The 16261-nt window shown below is 42.6% G+C and overlaps 1 pseudogene; it reads right to left on the bottom strand.

Annotated features, from left to right (window-relative positions):
* Positions 1 to 14823: 14823 nt before the first annotated feature.
* Positions 14824 to 16013, bottom strand: LOC130867897 (eukaryotic initiation factor 4A-I-like; annotated as a pseudogene).
* Between the last annotated feature and the right edge of the window lie 248 nt (positions 16014 to 16261).

Here is a 16261-nt window from a genome sequence, read left to right as displayed (position 1 = left end):
TTCCATAAGCAGGAAATTTCAAAGGCAGTTCAGTCACTATCTGCTGTTGCGGGAGGTCCTTCCACTCCTCCAGCCAATAGCCGCTGAGATACCAGCCCATTGGGGCGTGGTCTCTTTCCCTTTAAAAAAGCGGCTACTTCCCTCCTCGCTCTCTTGTACTTCCTGCTCTGGTTCTGGCGCCTAGACTTCTTCCTAATTGTGCAGAGGGCTGTTGTCTGGGGCGGTGATCTGTAAGTTTATTCCCCTTTAAATAAATACCACCCTATTAATCACAATTTCAAACTGGTGTGGGATTGTTTATGACTTGTGCCTTCATCTGGCACCCAACGTTTGGTTTTAGGATCCCTCCTTCCCCCGTTGGGCTGCCTGCCGGCAGTTCAGCCGCGGCCTGTGCCTTGCAGCCTGTGCCTTTGTGCGTGGAGCCAGCAGTTTAACATAAATCATCACGCAGTGACTTTTCTTGCTGTAGTTCTTTATATTTTCCCTTTAGACACCTCAGATTGACTTCAAGTCCCCACGCAGCCTATCGTTTGCCTCCCTACATGGATTTAAACTCCACAGGCCCGCGTAGTCTCTGTCCACGTGGTTTGCTCTTTTCTGAGTCATTTTCAAATCTCCCTTGCAAGTGCAGTTCTTAAGTGGAGCGAACCAGAGAACGCGGTTACCTGTTGCTGAAAGCTGCAACCCCTTGGGACGACTCTGTCATGTGGAGGCATACACGGCGTCCGGGTTACTCTTCCTTACCCCTGGATTCTGGGTTTATGGTTCCCTGTACGGAATTGATTTAATTACATTTACTTTGTTGAGCAACTTGCATTTCCCAGTTTTTAACAAATACTAGGCGGACACTGAAACAGGACCCTGTTTTTGTCACGACTTGGCAACAGCACCACCTGCTGGATAATAGGTAATATGGCAGTTTTCGTTTCCAACACGAATTTTATGGTTTTGCTTACCAAAACAATGGGTTATGTCATACAAGGTTTATATGACTATGGGGATAAATTAATTTACTGGTAACTAGGTTTCAGTATTCTTTTGAATATTCTATCATTTAGGAAAAATATGGCACTCCTAAGAACCATACAATCTTTACTAGAAACTTATGCAGGTCAGGAGATTCAGGATTCAAAAGCTTTGGAATCACAGGTGCCGAATGGGGACCAAAAAATTGATACCTCAGTGAAATCACTAGAAACACATGTAGGTCAGAAGATTCAGGATTTAAGAGAGAAAATGATAAAAAGACTTGAAATGATTGAAGAAATTATTGGAGCTGGTGAACAGAGTAATAAGGCACAAGGACAGGATACAATGCCACCACCAGCTATTAGAACAGGCTTACCCAGGGTTTTAGCGACATACCCTATAATTCATCCTGACAAAGTGTCAACTTCTAAAGGCTCAAAGGGAGTCAGAGAAACTAGATGGATGCCAATAGCAATGAATGATCTAAATGAAATTAAGCAAGCTATTGTTACCTTTGGCTTGCACTCTGTATATGTTAAGGAAATGATAAGGACTTGGGCTTCTAATGCTAGAGCTAAACCCCATGATGTCCATCAGTTAGTGTCTGCAGTTTTAGATAATGGACATTCCTTGATGTTTGTAATCTATTTCAGAGAAGAATCCAAACATATGGAACAGCAAGGAAGAGCAAAAGGTGTGGAGGTTTCCCAAAATCACATTCTTGGTGCAGGAGAATATGCTGATCCACAGGTCCAAGCTCTGTATGATGATGAAGTACTGGGTCTATTTCACCAAGCAGCTTTAAATGCTTGGAATAGGCTACAAGATCCAGCAAAAAGGGTTGAATCATATACCAGAATTAGGCAGGGACAGAGAGAACCCTTTATTGACTTTTTGCAAAGATTAATTAAGGCTCTGGACATAGGGGTAACAGACCCAGAAGCTAGGTGACTACTTCTTGAATCTCTAGCTTTTGAAAATGCAAACATGGAATGCAAAAAGATAATTGGGCCTTTAAAGTTTAGATCAGCACCTATGGATGAATGGATTCAGCATACAATGAATGTTGAGACCTTTAGCTATAATGATGAATCTTGGGTAGGAGAAGCGATTTCCAAAGCAATGAGGAGACATCAAACTGCCAGGTGTTTTAATTGTGGTAAATTAGGACATCTGAAAAGGGATTGCCGCTAAAGGATTTCTAGGAATAATATCCCTTCTGGGAATGTCAAAAATAGGAGACCTCGGCCTTCAGGTATATGTAGGAGATGCGTTAAAGGCCGACATTGGTCCAATGAATGCAGGTCAACAATAGACAGACTAGGCAACCCGATACCATCAGAAAACTCCTTGAGGGGCCTCTCGCAGGCCCCTAAGCCAACAGTGACCCAGTCATTCCCAGTCACAGTAGACAATGTGCCTCACCAAGAAAATTAAAAGCTCCAATTTCTGCTGTAAAAAATATTACTGGTTTAAATGATGAATTACACATGGAGGATGAGGCAAAAAACCCAGTAGGACAGAGTAAACGTATATTATGGCCGACTTCTATTAATGATCAAAGACCAAATCTAAGAGTCTGTATAAATGGCACTTTTATTGAAGGCTTATTAGACACAGGTGTGGATGTAAGTATCATTACTCCAGAATCTTGACATCCGAATTGGCCTCTTCAAGAGGTAGATGTTCAGTTCCTGGGAATTGGAACCCTATCTCGTGTAAAACAAAGTACAATATGGGTTGAATGCATAGGGCCTGAAGGGAAAATAGGAAGACTAAGGCCATATATTGCCAATATTGCAATAAATTTACGGGGCAGTGACCTGCTACAGCAATGGAATACCCAGATTAACATTCCTGTAGTTCCAGGAACTCATAATTCTGGGAAGATTATGATGAGATATTATGGGAAAAAGTCACCAGCCATTCAGGCTGTACAACAACATACAAAAAATACCAAACATTTAGAGGTACCAACAGCCCTACCTTTATAATGGCTAACTGAGAAGCCAATATGAATCAAACAGTGTCCTCTAGCTGAAGATAAATTACAGGCATTGGAACAGCTGGTGCAAGAGCAACTAGATGCTCACCATATTGAAGAATCAATCAGCCCTTGGAATTCTCCTGTGTTTGTTGTAAAAAAGAAATCTGGTAAATGGAGAATGGTGACAGATTTGAGAGCTGTCAACAATGTAATTCAACCTATGGGCCCACTACAATCTGGAATTCCTTTGCCTTCTCTATTACCAAAAGGCTGGCCTCTTATAGTTATTGCTATGAAGGATTGTTTTTTCACCATACCATTACAAGAAAAGGATAGAGAAAAATTTGCCTTCACAGTGCCTACTTATAATAATTCTCAGCCTAATAGGAGATATCAATGGACTGTCCTCCCACAGGGTATGCTCAGTAGTCCTACATTGTGCCAATATTTTGTAAGTAAGCCATTGGAAATAATTCGTAAACAATTTCCCAAGTCCATAATTTATCATTACATGGATGACATCTTTTTATCTGATTCAAATAAAGATACATTAGAAAGGATGTTGGAAGAAGTAAAGAAAGTCTTGCCTAGGTGGGGATTGCAAATTGCCCCTGAAAAGATTCAAAGAACAAATTCTATTAATTACCTAGGTTACAGAATAGGGTTAGAGAAAATTAAAACGCAAAAGGCACAAATTAGGCGAGACCAGTTAAAGACTCTTAATGACTTCCAAAGATTATTAGGAGACATTTCCAATCTACGACCAGCTGTTGGCATAATACCCGATATAATAGTTCATTTAATCAAAACCATAGATGGTGATAAAGATTTGAATAGTCCAAGAAAACTGACATCTGAAGCAGAAAAGGAACTGACAATGATTGAGGAAAAATTACAGGAGGCACATGTGGATAGGATGAACCCAAATCTTAGCTGCATCCTATTCATATTGTCTTCCAGAACTTCTCCTACAGGGATTCTAATGCAGAGGGAAGGTATTATTTTAGAGTGGATATTTATACCTAATAAACCAAGTAAAAAATTTAAAAATTTATGTGGAAAAAGTCTCTGAATTAATTATAAAAGATAAACTGAGACTTCGTCAACTAGCAGGTATAGACCCAGCAGAAATTATAGTGCCTTTTACTACTGAAGAAATAAAAAAGTTATGGGAAGACAATGAACCATGGCAAAGAGCTTGTGCTAATTTTGGGGGAGAAATTAATAGCAACTATGCCAAAAGTGGTCGACTTAACCTCATAAAGAGAACTTCTTGGATTCTTCTTAGAATTGTACGTGATGCTCCAATAACTGGAGCCGTACGTTCTATACTGATGCAAATAAATCAGGGAAAGCAGGTTATAAGTCAGATGAATTGAGTAAGGTGGAACAAAGCCCTTATAATTCTGTCCACAAGGCAGAATTACATGCCATTCTTATGGTGCTAAGGGATTTTAAAGAACCTCTTAATATAGTTACAGATTCACAATATACAGAAAGAATTATCTTGCATATTGAAACCGCTGAATTTATACCAAATGACACAGAGTTGACTTCATTGTTTATCCAGGTACAAGACATAATCAGGAACAGGCTTTGTCCGATGTACATAACACACATCCAGTCCCATACAGGTCTGCCTGGTCCTCTAGCACAAAGAAATGCTGAGATTGATCAATTATTGATTGGAAGTGTGTTGCAGGACTCAGAATTTCATAAGAAGCACCATGTCAATAGTAAAGGCCTAAAGAAAGAATTTTCCATTACATGGCAACAAGCTAAGGACATTATAAAGAGATGTCCTACTTGTTCTTTCTATAATCAAACACCGTTGCCTGCAGGGAGTAACCCAAAGGGTACTAAGAAAAATGAAATCTGGCAGATGGATGTGTTCCACTTTATGGAATTTGGTAAATTAAAATATGTATACCACACCATAGACACGTATTCAGGTTTTCAATGGGCTACTGCCCTGAGTTCAGAAAAGGCTGATTCAGTAATCACACATCTATTGGAAGTTATGGACATCATGGGAATGCCTGCACAAATAAAGATAGACAATGGTCCAGCATATGTATCTAAGAAAATGAAACGCTTTTTTGCTTATTATAATATAAAACACATTACACGTATACCCCATAATCCCACAGGTCAGGCAGTTATAGAAAGATCAAATCGTACTATAAAGGATATGCTGAACAAACAGAAAGGGACCAAAAATACCCCAAGAAATAGATTACATAATGCTTTATTGACCTTGAATTTTCTTAACGCTAATGAGAAAGGAACGACAGCAGCAGAAAGACATTGGATAATGGAAAAGTCTGCTGAACTAAATCAACCAATTTATTTCAAAGATGTGCTGACCTCTCAATGGAAGCCAGGAGATGTGCTACGTTGGGGAAGGGGTTTTGCTCTTGTTTCCACAGGAGAAAAAAATTGTGGATACCATCAAAATTAATAAAGGTTTGATTTGAAGAGGAGAAACCTCTTGGAAAGGAGAAATGACAACTCATCCACAATGATGATATTCCTACAGGTGGTAAGAAAAACATATAGAATGGGGGCAGGGTTCTGTTCTTATCTCCACAGGAAAACACTCATCTTTGAAAAATTCAGGGGATCCTGGATGTTTGGATACTGACAGATGGAAAAATACCTGCCCAATAGGAACTATCAAGAAAACTGAATAAGCTGTGTAAGTAAAATATACTAAACCATATTTCTAAATTTGTAGAACTGGTTTTGAAGTTGGACTCTGGCTCAGTCCCTCTCCAATTCCAAGCCTGTTGGTAAGAGAAAAACCCAGAGTTTCTGGAGTTTCTGTCTCATGTCAAGAGCCATGATAGGGGACAGAAAGAAATATGAGTTTAGAAAACATCTTTGCTTTTCTTCATATCTATCATACTTTTCATTGAATATATCTATCATTCCTTTCATTGAATATATATATATATATATGTGTGTGTGTGTGTGTGTGTATGTATGTCTATATGATTAATGTTTAAATTTTTCACAATGAACATTGAGTTTTTTCTTAGGTGACATTTAAAGTTTCCAGGAAGAAGATGGGGCCCCATAACAACGACTCCACCTGGTTGATATGACGTCATGATACTGATAGTGCTACTACAAGACCTGTTTTGGGTACCAGCTGCACAAGACAATCCCAACTTGGTTAGCTGAAATGGTGCAGATCTTATACAACATTCTGGCCAGACCTGCAAAAAATACTCAGAGACTATTTGCAATTTTATAAGACATTGATCTTGAAATTTAACCATCATTTTACTTTCACAGGATCCCCCAGAAAGAACGTCGCCCCCATGACAGCTGGAAGTAACTCTAGAGGACGACGTCCCCTCTCCCAGTAAAGTTTGCCCTTGGGTTTAGGGACATCATTTAGGGGTTGATTATAATTGGTATACGGTTGAGGGTTGGGGAAGGAATTTTATAAGCTCAGGGATCATTTGAAAAAAAAAAGAGGGATAATAGATTGGAACTTGTTGGTACTTGTGAGTTATTGTTTTGAGGCAAATGTATTGGTATTGATTCTTATATATTGATACAAAGTTAAATTATATTGACTATTATATGCATGCATGTTTCTACCTCTGTTTAAAAACATTTTTTATTTCTCTTAGTGTTCTAAGTTTGTCATTTATAATTAGACTAATCAGGTTCTTTAGATACATAGAGATTATACTCAGAATAGATATATAATCTTCAACCTCTTCAAAGAGCTGCAGAAAATGGCCTTTAATCTAACTCAGAGTTTTGTGGTAGTGAGACACAATTGCTCCTGGCATCACCGCTCTATTCCCGAGAGAATGTTGAGCACCAAAGACACTCCACCTGGAGCCTTTCTTCTTGGCTGAACTGGCCTTTGGGTAAAGAAATGCCCATACCTCAACCACTGACCTAAATACAGAGTCTCTCTGAATGGAAAAAACAGGACTGTCATATCCTGCAAAGACAGGTTAAGATAGTTTTGACAAGTTTCTTGCCTTTGAAAATGGTGTGTCAGTTATGTTAGGACTTAGCCAAAGTTGCTTGCTTCAACGCTGCAAACGTGACCTTGGGTGATTGCCCAGGTAGCTAGTTGTCTCTGTGATTTAGTGCATGTTTTAGAATTTGTTTGATTGCACTTCCTAATTACTCAGGTAACATTATTTCCCTTCTCAGATCTTCGATGGGGTTGAAGACTATATAAATGTAGTTACTTTGACTCATGACTTAGCCAAGCTATTTATTATATAAGACCTAAGCTAGTTAGAATAGGATATTTGTACTTATTGTATATAATTTCATAGTAGGTTTAGAACTCTCTTACTTAAATAAAAGGGGGAGGTGTTGCGGGAGGTCCTTCCGCTCCTCCAGCCAATAGCCACCGAGATACCAGCCCATCGGGGCGTGGTATCTTTCCCTTTAAAAAAAGCGGCTACTTCCCTCCTCTCTCTCTTTTACTTCCTGCACCGGTTCTGGCGCCTAGACTTCTTCCTATTTGCGTGTGCAGAGGGCTGTTGTCTGGGACGGTGATCTGTAAGTTTATTCCCTTTTAAATAAATACCACCCTATTAATCACAATTCCAAACTGGTGTGGGATTGTTTATGACTTGCACCTTCACTACTTCTCTTTGTTCTCTGCACTCCCTGCCAGATGTTCCCACCTAAACTTCTGCTCAGTGTTCTATACTTAAAGGGCTTAGATCCCGGAGCAACAGCCATTCATGCTTTGAACTAGTGCTGTCTATCATACCTACTATTCAAGAAGTATACTCTGCCATGACTTCTGCACCCTTTTTGATCTTGCTTTCAATGCAGGGAACACACACACAGACACACACAGAAAGAGAGAGAAGAGAGAGAGAAAGAGAGAGAGAGAGAAAGAGAGAGAGAGAGAGAGAGAGAGAGAGAGAGAGAGAGAGAGAGAGTTCATAATCATTTTAAGGAGAACCTGAGCCTTGCAGCTCAATAAGGGACAGCCAATCTTAACTTTGGGCTTTTACCCTGCATATTCTTGGAGAGTCTTGAGCAAGATGGCCTAGCACAGTGAATCTTTGCAGAGTGGTGACCTGCCCTATCTTTGCAGAGTGGTGACCTGCCCCATCTTTCCAGAGTGGTGACCTGCCCTATCTTTCTAGAGTGGTGAACTGCCCATGACTCTGTTTTGCAGCTAGAGGCTTCACACAGGGAGGTACCAGTAGTCAAACTGACCACATGGTACTTTTCCTCTGATGTTTTCGTTCCTTGCTTGACTGTGGTTGTCTCTACTCAGCTTCACCCTAAAGAAGGACACTGCCTTCTGCTCCTTGCTGCTATACACCACTTGGCTAAGCCAGCCAAGATGCCCAACCCCCATGCCATTATTACAGCTATCCTCCGTAGACTTGGGTCATGCTGAAGGCTTTGCTTTAATGATGAACCTTTGGCTGATGATAGGTGCAGCACTGTGGAACAACCTTAAAAGTATACATGTAAAAAAGAGACTCAACACCCAAAGACAGAAAGAAAGGAGAGCTTGACAATGAAGAATAGAACACACAGTGAACATGTCCGCCGTCAGAGAGGGACAGAGGAGGGGAAGAATGGAAGAGGGAAGGGAGAAGGAGGGAAGGAGGGAAGGGGGAAGGAGGTAAGCAAGGTAAAAATGACATAGAAAGGGAAAGTTGGCCAGGAAGAAAGCAAGGACTGATTGAAAAATATATGGCCTTTTTTGGTAGGTAGGTTTTAGATGACAGCTTCTAATTCTGGGAGCAACGAAAAAGATTTCTTACCTGAGGGAGCCATTTTAGGGTTAGCTAGAGCCTTGGCTCTAGAGGGGTTCCCACGTGTCCAAGGGGATTTCCCCAACCAGGTCCGTGGGCAGCAGAGGAGAGGGTGCCTGAACTGACCTTCGCCCATAGACACACCAATGAATATCTTGCATATCACCATAGAACCTTCATCTGGTGAAGGATGGAGATAGAGACAGAGACCCACATTGGAGCACTGAACTGAGATCCCCTAGCCCAGATGAAGAGCAGAAGGAGGGAGAACATGAGCAAGGAAGTCAGGACTGTGAGGGGTGTGTCCACCCAGGGAGATGGTGGGACAGATCTAATGGGAGCTCACCAAAGCCAACTGGGCTGGGTCTGAATGAGCTTGTGATCAAACCAGACTCTCTGAACGTGGCTGACAATGTGGGCAGACTGAGAAGTCAATGATAATGTCTCTGGATTTTGATTCTATTGGCTTTTTGGGATCCTAGTCTGTTTGGATGCACACCTTCCTAGGATGGAGGGGGGCCTTGGACTTCCCACAAGGCAGGGCACCCTGACTTCTCTTAGGACTGGAGAGTGAGGGGAAGGGGAATGGGGGAATGGGAGTAAAATGGGAGGATGGGAGGAGGTGGAAATATTAAATAAATAAAAAAAGAAAGAAAAATATTTGGCTTATTACTCAAATTTCTCGGTACACCCAAGCTCTTTATTTTTTAATTATTCACTAAGATACTTTCATTAAGATTCCTCCTTTATTGATGGGTGTGGTGTCCTTTAATCCTAAAATTTTGGAGGCAGCTGGATATATGAGTCTGAGGCTAGCCTGGTCTACAATAGTGAATCCCAGATTATCCAGAATTACAAGACCCTTATCTTCATGTTTCTTTGGTTTGTTTATTTTTGTTTTATTTTGCTTTGTTTTAATCAATTTAAAAAGTGAGGAACATTCCCAATGAGTTACCAGCTGTCATCTCTCATGAGTTAAGACCCACCATTTTGGTTTCTAAGTCACATCGTAAGTCTGTAAAAATCTGGTTCTCATCTTGCTAAGTAAGTACTTTGCTTTGACTTTGACCTATGTGGATATCGACTTCCCAGAGACTACTCAGTTTACCACAACCAGAGTCACAGTGACTCCAGAGACTTACTAGGGCAATCTTCAAAAACATTACTTTCCTTAATTTTTTGAAATTAAAATATAATTAAATTGTTTTCTTCTTTCCATGTCCCTTCTAACAGGTCACACTATTCCCTGCTTCCCTACTCTCAAGTTCATGGCCTCTTTTGTTGTTGACCTAAATATATAAACACAACCTTCTTAGTACATAAAATATTACATTTACGTATATTATTTAATAGCTTGTATTAGAGGCCAGACTCTATGACTCTAAGAAATGAATTGTTAAGTTGGGAGTCAAAAAATAGCAAACCCGAAGGATCAGAGACCCTGTTGTTCTTAAAGGCACTTGTGTCAACTCTCCTTATGATATTAGGAGAGCATTGCAAATTTCCCACATATTTTCACCCCAAATGCTGACACCTGAGCAGAGAAACACTCCCCCACCCTGACATACATGGCTGCCACAGGATCTTAATACCTCTACTTCCTGTGTAAGTGAATATATTGCTCTGGAGCCTAGCCATACTCAGGGGATGGTACTGGCTGGGGCCAACATGGGTCATGTGAACCCCAGCTTACTCTAGGACTGGCAAGCTAGCGTGAGAGCCCTTCATTTCAGTCTTGGGACCAGAGGCTCCCAGCATCCTCACTCTCACCTTCACACCTGCTGAGAAATAGCACACTGAGGTGTTCACAGGATTAGGAAAGTCATTCCACTTGATGGCGGTGTTACACCAAGAATGCAGTTATTTCCCATGTGGTTGGATTGTGCTGGGGTTCTAGCTTTAATGGTGAACTCTAAGCTGATAGGTAAAGGACATTGGATTCTCAGTGCAGAATTCCTGAAGACAGCAAAAGTGCAAAGGGAATGAAAAGAAGATCAAAGCACATAAAAGATGGAAACAAGGAGCAACAGGGAAAAAAGGAGCACAGAGGAACAGCTGAGGGAATCAGAATGGGGAGGCAGGGAGTAAGGGAAGAGGTAGAGAAGGAAGGAACGGAAGAAGGGAGAGTTGGAGGAAGGGAGGAAGAAAGGAAAAAAGGATTGAAAGTCTCACAGACAGACAAATGACCTCTTGGCTGCATTTCTGTGTCCGACAAGTCCATGAACAGAGTTAAGATCCTCAAATATAGATTCCGATTACAGGAAATAGAAACAAATACAGTTGAGAGTTCAAAAACTGTCAAGGAGATGGCCAGATGGCCCAGAGCAGACCCCCGCCCACCTGAGTGGGTCCCCAGTCTCAGGACTGGCTTCCCACCTGGCAGAAGGCAGCAATGGGATGGACGGACACAAGGCAATGGGCAGGGAGAGGAGAAGAGCCACAGGAAACCTTGGACTTCATGCCCAAGCTACCCGCCATGCGGATTCAGGTGGCTGCGGCCCCACAGCGTCCTCAGCTGGGACCCGAGAAAGCCAGGGGTCATCTGCGGCCTCGCACCTGGCAGGCCTCCCAGGACCCTGTTGTGGACACAAAGACAAATCGAAAGAAGACACATATTCCATCCGACATGCCCCCTGGCCTACCAAACCCTGGGCAGGCTCCCAAGCCTAGCACTCTCTTCTACGTATTGCCAGGCAACCATTGTGAACTGCCTCCAGCTCTGTCACAATCTGTCCTCTCCCCCACAGGCCTCCATCCCCCACACCACCACCTTCAACCCACAGCAACCACCAGGCAGCTCTCAAGAAACATTTCTCCCCTGTCTCCAAAGTCACCAAGACCCCCACCCCTCAACCCCAGACATGGAACTCTCTGTATCCTCTGAGCACACCCATCTACCTACCTGCGGACAGGCCTAGGCAGCGAGGGGACTCACAGCTCTCTCAAGAGATTCCAGTAGACCCAGCACAGCCAACCTAGACACCAAGAGAGAAATGAGCTCTTCTCATGTGTCACACTTGGATGCCTACAGCACATACCCACCCCTCTCCTTTTCCGTGACATCCTTCCTAAAAGATCCAGGTGAATCCAAGTCCACTGGCCAGGGGCCTTCAACCCCCCCACAAGGGACCAAGACCCATGGAAAAGAAATGCATGTCCATGGACAGAGTGCCTCTGCCCACAAACCGGTAAGGCAAAACACCAACAAACATTAAAAAACACAAAAGAGGCCAGACTCAGTCTCTTTCTGCCGGCCCATCCCCGTCTCCTTCCCTCTGTCTATGTATCTACTTATCTCTATCCTCTGAATCCACCTCTATCATTATCTCGACTGTCTCCAGCCCTGGCATCTGGGCACAGTCCCATCCGTGGTATCCTAGGAAGCTGGACCTTGTCTGGACACCAGGTGAGAGACCATGTTCATTTGGGAAATGCTTTTCATGCCCAACAGGAGCCTACCCGTGTGGGCGCTCAGAGGTCCACCTCCACACTTCCACACTTCAGAGAACATCAATGAAGGTACCTAAAAGGTGAGCCCTCTCCCCGCCTCCTGGAGACAACCATGTCTAAGCTCTTCCAAGTCGCCCTCTCTACCAAGCCTCCTGGAGATCTCTGCACTGAGGCTAGAAATGGAACCCCCAGGGAATGTGGGGGGTGGAGGGAGGTGGGTGGCAGGGACATAGTCTGTGTTGGGCAGTCGGCTCTGAGATCCTAGAAATGCCCGTGTGACCAATGATAACGACGGTACTGCCACTTTTGGATGGTTCCCACGAACTGCTCTCGTCCATCAAGAAGCATGTACAGACAGCCCCTGACACCAGCAAAACGCACCGTTTTCTGGACCACGCCATACTTCTACCCACATGAGCTGGAACTGAAGGACACAGCCTTAAAAGTCTTCACTTACGTGCCATATACCATTAACCCTGAGCTGACCAACAGAGCTGTTACACACTGTGACCTCTGAGGCACTTCTTAGGGCATGTCCCAGGACTGATACCCTCTGTTAATTTCAGAGTCTTCTCTGAGTATTCTTGTAGCTGAGCTGATGCCTGCACAGTCCAGAGCAGGAGAAGGGGCTTTTGGACCCTTGACCCTGTGACTTCTCCCTGGGAGTTACTCAGGGTTTCCTCGGCGGGAGAAGACTGGTGTATGCCGCCTGCATGGGTGCCCCTTATCAAAGAGAGGGGGTTTGTCTTGGAGGGCAAGGAGTGAAACCTGGCCTGGATGGTACCCACAGGCCTGCCTGGCCTCTATTCGGCAACCTCCATTCCACACCCTGACCTGGCTACTTCTACTCAGATTCACCCTGAGCCATCAAACTGAAAAGAGCTTGTTGCCCACTCGGTATGCACAAGCAGGTGGTACATGATGGTGTTGGAGGCTGGTGCCTTCTCACAGACCACTTCTAGGGTTCTGAGGAATCAAATTCCAATTCATGGATTCGAGTAGACCGAGGATAGGCCACCTAGACCCCAAGGTAGAAATGAGCTATACTCACTTGTAGCACTTGGATGCCTACAGCACATACCCACCCCTGTCTTCCTTGGTGACATCCTAAAAGATTCCAGGTGAATCCTTAGACCACCAGCCAGGGTTTTACATATCTTTGCACCCCCCCCACACAAGGAGCCTAAACACATGGAACAGAAATGTGAGGCTATGGACAGAGTGTGTCTGACCACAAACCTGTATGGCAAAACACCCACATATGGGACATATGTCTGTGTTTGGCAGCCAGCTCTGAGTTCCTAGAAATTTCATCAGTTTGACCAATCATAATGATGGTACTGCCACTTTTGGATGGTCCCCATAAACTGCTCTCGTCATGGGTCACTTTTGGATCCATGTACCAGTAACAAGTTTCTATAGGCACAACGTTTTTGCCTACTAACCTTCATGGTAAAACACTAGCACACATAAGATACCAACCCTCAACAGTCCTACACTGTGCCCTCACCTGTGATTCTCTCGACTCTCTGAAGACTAGCTTCTAGAAATAAATATCCATGGATAGACGTGCCCATGTTTCTTTCCTTTGTTTTACAAGCAACAGGAATTCAAAAAGGGTTCTGAATAAATTTAAAAAAAAGATTGTCTACTTTTGATTTTGCTTTGTTTTGCAAATACAGAATCAAGAGAAACCCTATGACAGACAAGGGTGAAAATGACAATCAACTCATAAAGATATCCTCTGTCCCCTGTTAATACAGTGGCTTAGGCACTTCATTTACATAGACTTTGAGAACACACACACCTTCTGCACACACACATAAGTTTCAAAAATAAAATGATTTCCAAAAACAATTTTGCAGTTGTGGATGTATTAGAAATGCCTGTTTTCTCACCATTGTTCCGATGAAAGCAGGGGTGTGTTAGGTTACAAGGCACTAAGTCTGAAAAAAAGAAAAATTTGAATGAAGAGAACCCTAAAGTACTTACCCATAGCTTCAGCTTGGAGTATGCACCAATTTAAGAGACGTGGCTTTATAGGGAATGTTTCATGTTCAAAGCCTTGCTCAAAGAATAAACCTTGATGAACTTTCTAGGGCTGCAAAACTGAAATGGAGATCTACTTGTTTTCTATTGTTTTTTATATTAGTTCTTTCCTTTATCATTCAAGACTATAGAGAAAACTTAAGTATTTCTATGGTTGAGTAAAAAGTGCAAAAATCAAAAGCCATAGACTGGACGTATGTGTACATGATATTCAGAATGGTTAAAAAAGTAGGAACTAGTATATGTATCTATTTAGAAATTATAAATTTTCAATAATTCAGCTTTGGAGATTACTGCGTCAGGATGATTAACAAGAAATGCAAGGATATACAGGAACAGCTACAAATACAGACAATGCTGTTATTTGTAAATAATTAACATTTTGGCCATTTGTTTCAATAAGACTTCCTCAACCTAGCCACATTATCTATTCTTTTTTTTTGCCTCAAAAAGTGACATTTATTCAAAGAGAAAGAAACAGAAAACAAAAAAAAAACATAAACAAGTTGTCCATCCCTTTTCTTCCTTCCCTCCCCCCTCTAGCTGATCCTCAGCCCCCAGGAATGAACCCTGACTATGGCCAGGTAGCAGGACAGCCCCTCAAATGAGGTCAGCAACATTGAGGGACATCTCTTCAATGGAAGTGTTGTAGAATGTCTCAATGTCTTGAAGAGTCCTCTTGCCCTCTTCCATCACCATGTTAATGGCCACACTTTTATGGCCAAATTGACCGCCACGGTCAATTCTATGGATGTAGTTTTCCCTGTTTGTGGGAAGGTCGTAACTGATGACTAGGGAGACCTGCTGCACATCAATGCCCCTGGCCAATAGGTCAGTGGTAATTAATACTCTGCTAGAACCAGACCGTAACTCCCTCATGATCAAATCTCGTTCCTTTTAGTCCATCTCACCATGCATGGCAGAAACAGTGAAATCCCAGGCATGCATCTCTTCAGTGAGCCAATCCACCTTCCTTCTGGTATTGATAAAGATTACTGCCTGGGTGACAGTCAGGGTTTCATACAAGTCACACAATGTGTCAAGCTTCCACTCCTCTCGTTCCACATTGATGTAGAATTGGTGGATACCCTTCAGGGTCAACTCATGAACTTCTTGGTCACCTCAAGGACATCAGAGGGCATTGTAGCAGACAGCAAAACTACCTGTGTGTTACTGTTGAGCTTCTGGAATATATCATAGACATGGTCCTTGAACCCACGGCTTAGCATTTCATCTGCTTCATCCAGTACAGATATCTTAATATATTTTTGCGACAAGTATCTCCGGTTAAGCATATCAAACACCCGGCCAGGAGTGCCCACGATGATATGGGGGGCCTCCATCTGCAGCTTCTGCACCTCAGCATGCACATTGGTGCCCCCAATACAGGCATGACAAGAGGCACCCATGTAGTCTCCTAATGCCATGACCACTTTTTGTATCTGATGAGCTAACTCAGGAGTGGGTGCCAGAACCAAAGCCTGAGTAGCCTTTAGATCTAACTCAATCTGTTGCAAAATTGATATGGCAAATGTAGCTGTTTTCCCAGTCCCAGACTGGGCTTGAGCAATCACATCATAACCCTTGATACAAGAAAGAATGGCTCGCTGCTGGGTGGCAGAGGGCTTCTCAAAATCATAGGCATAAAGGGATTCCATGGAGGAGGGATTCTGAGAGATTCATGTCATCAAAACTATCCACAATCTCATTTCAGTTATTCTTGATGATGCCTTCGGGCTCCATACCGTTAGGCCATTGTCTCTGGATCGAGAATCCTGACTCGCAGACATGATCCTTAGAATGTAGCCACATTATGTATTCTTATAGAGTTTGGTATCTGAAATTATTTCTTTTCTAAAAAATTTAAAATTTAATTTTTGTTACCTTTTTAAGATCCCTGGGAACATGTGACTCTATGACAAGATAGTTTTATTTGTACAAGCAAGGTTCTGGTATCCCCAATGAGTGCTGTAAAATATTCATGAATATAATTTCATTTCTTCTCTAGTTCATAAAACCCTAGAGTCTAGAATCTGGA

The sequence above is a fragment of the Chionomys nivalis genome, chromosome X (genome assembly GCF_950005125.1).
Source record: "Chionomys nivalis chromosome X, mChiNiv1.1, whole genome shotgun sequence".
Lineage (NCBI taxonomy): Eukaryota > Metazoa > Chordata > Mammalia > Rodentia > Cricetidae > Chionomys > Chionomys nivalis.
This window is presented reverse-complemented; position numbering and strand designations above follow the sequence as displayed.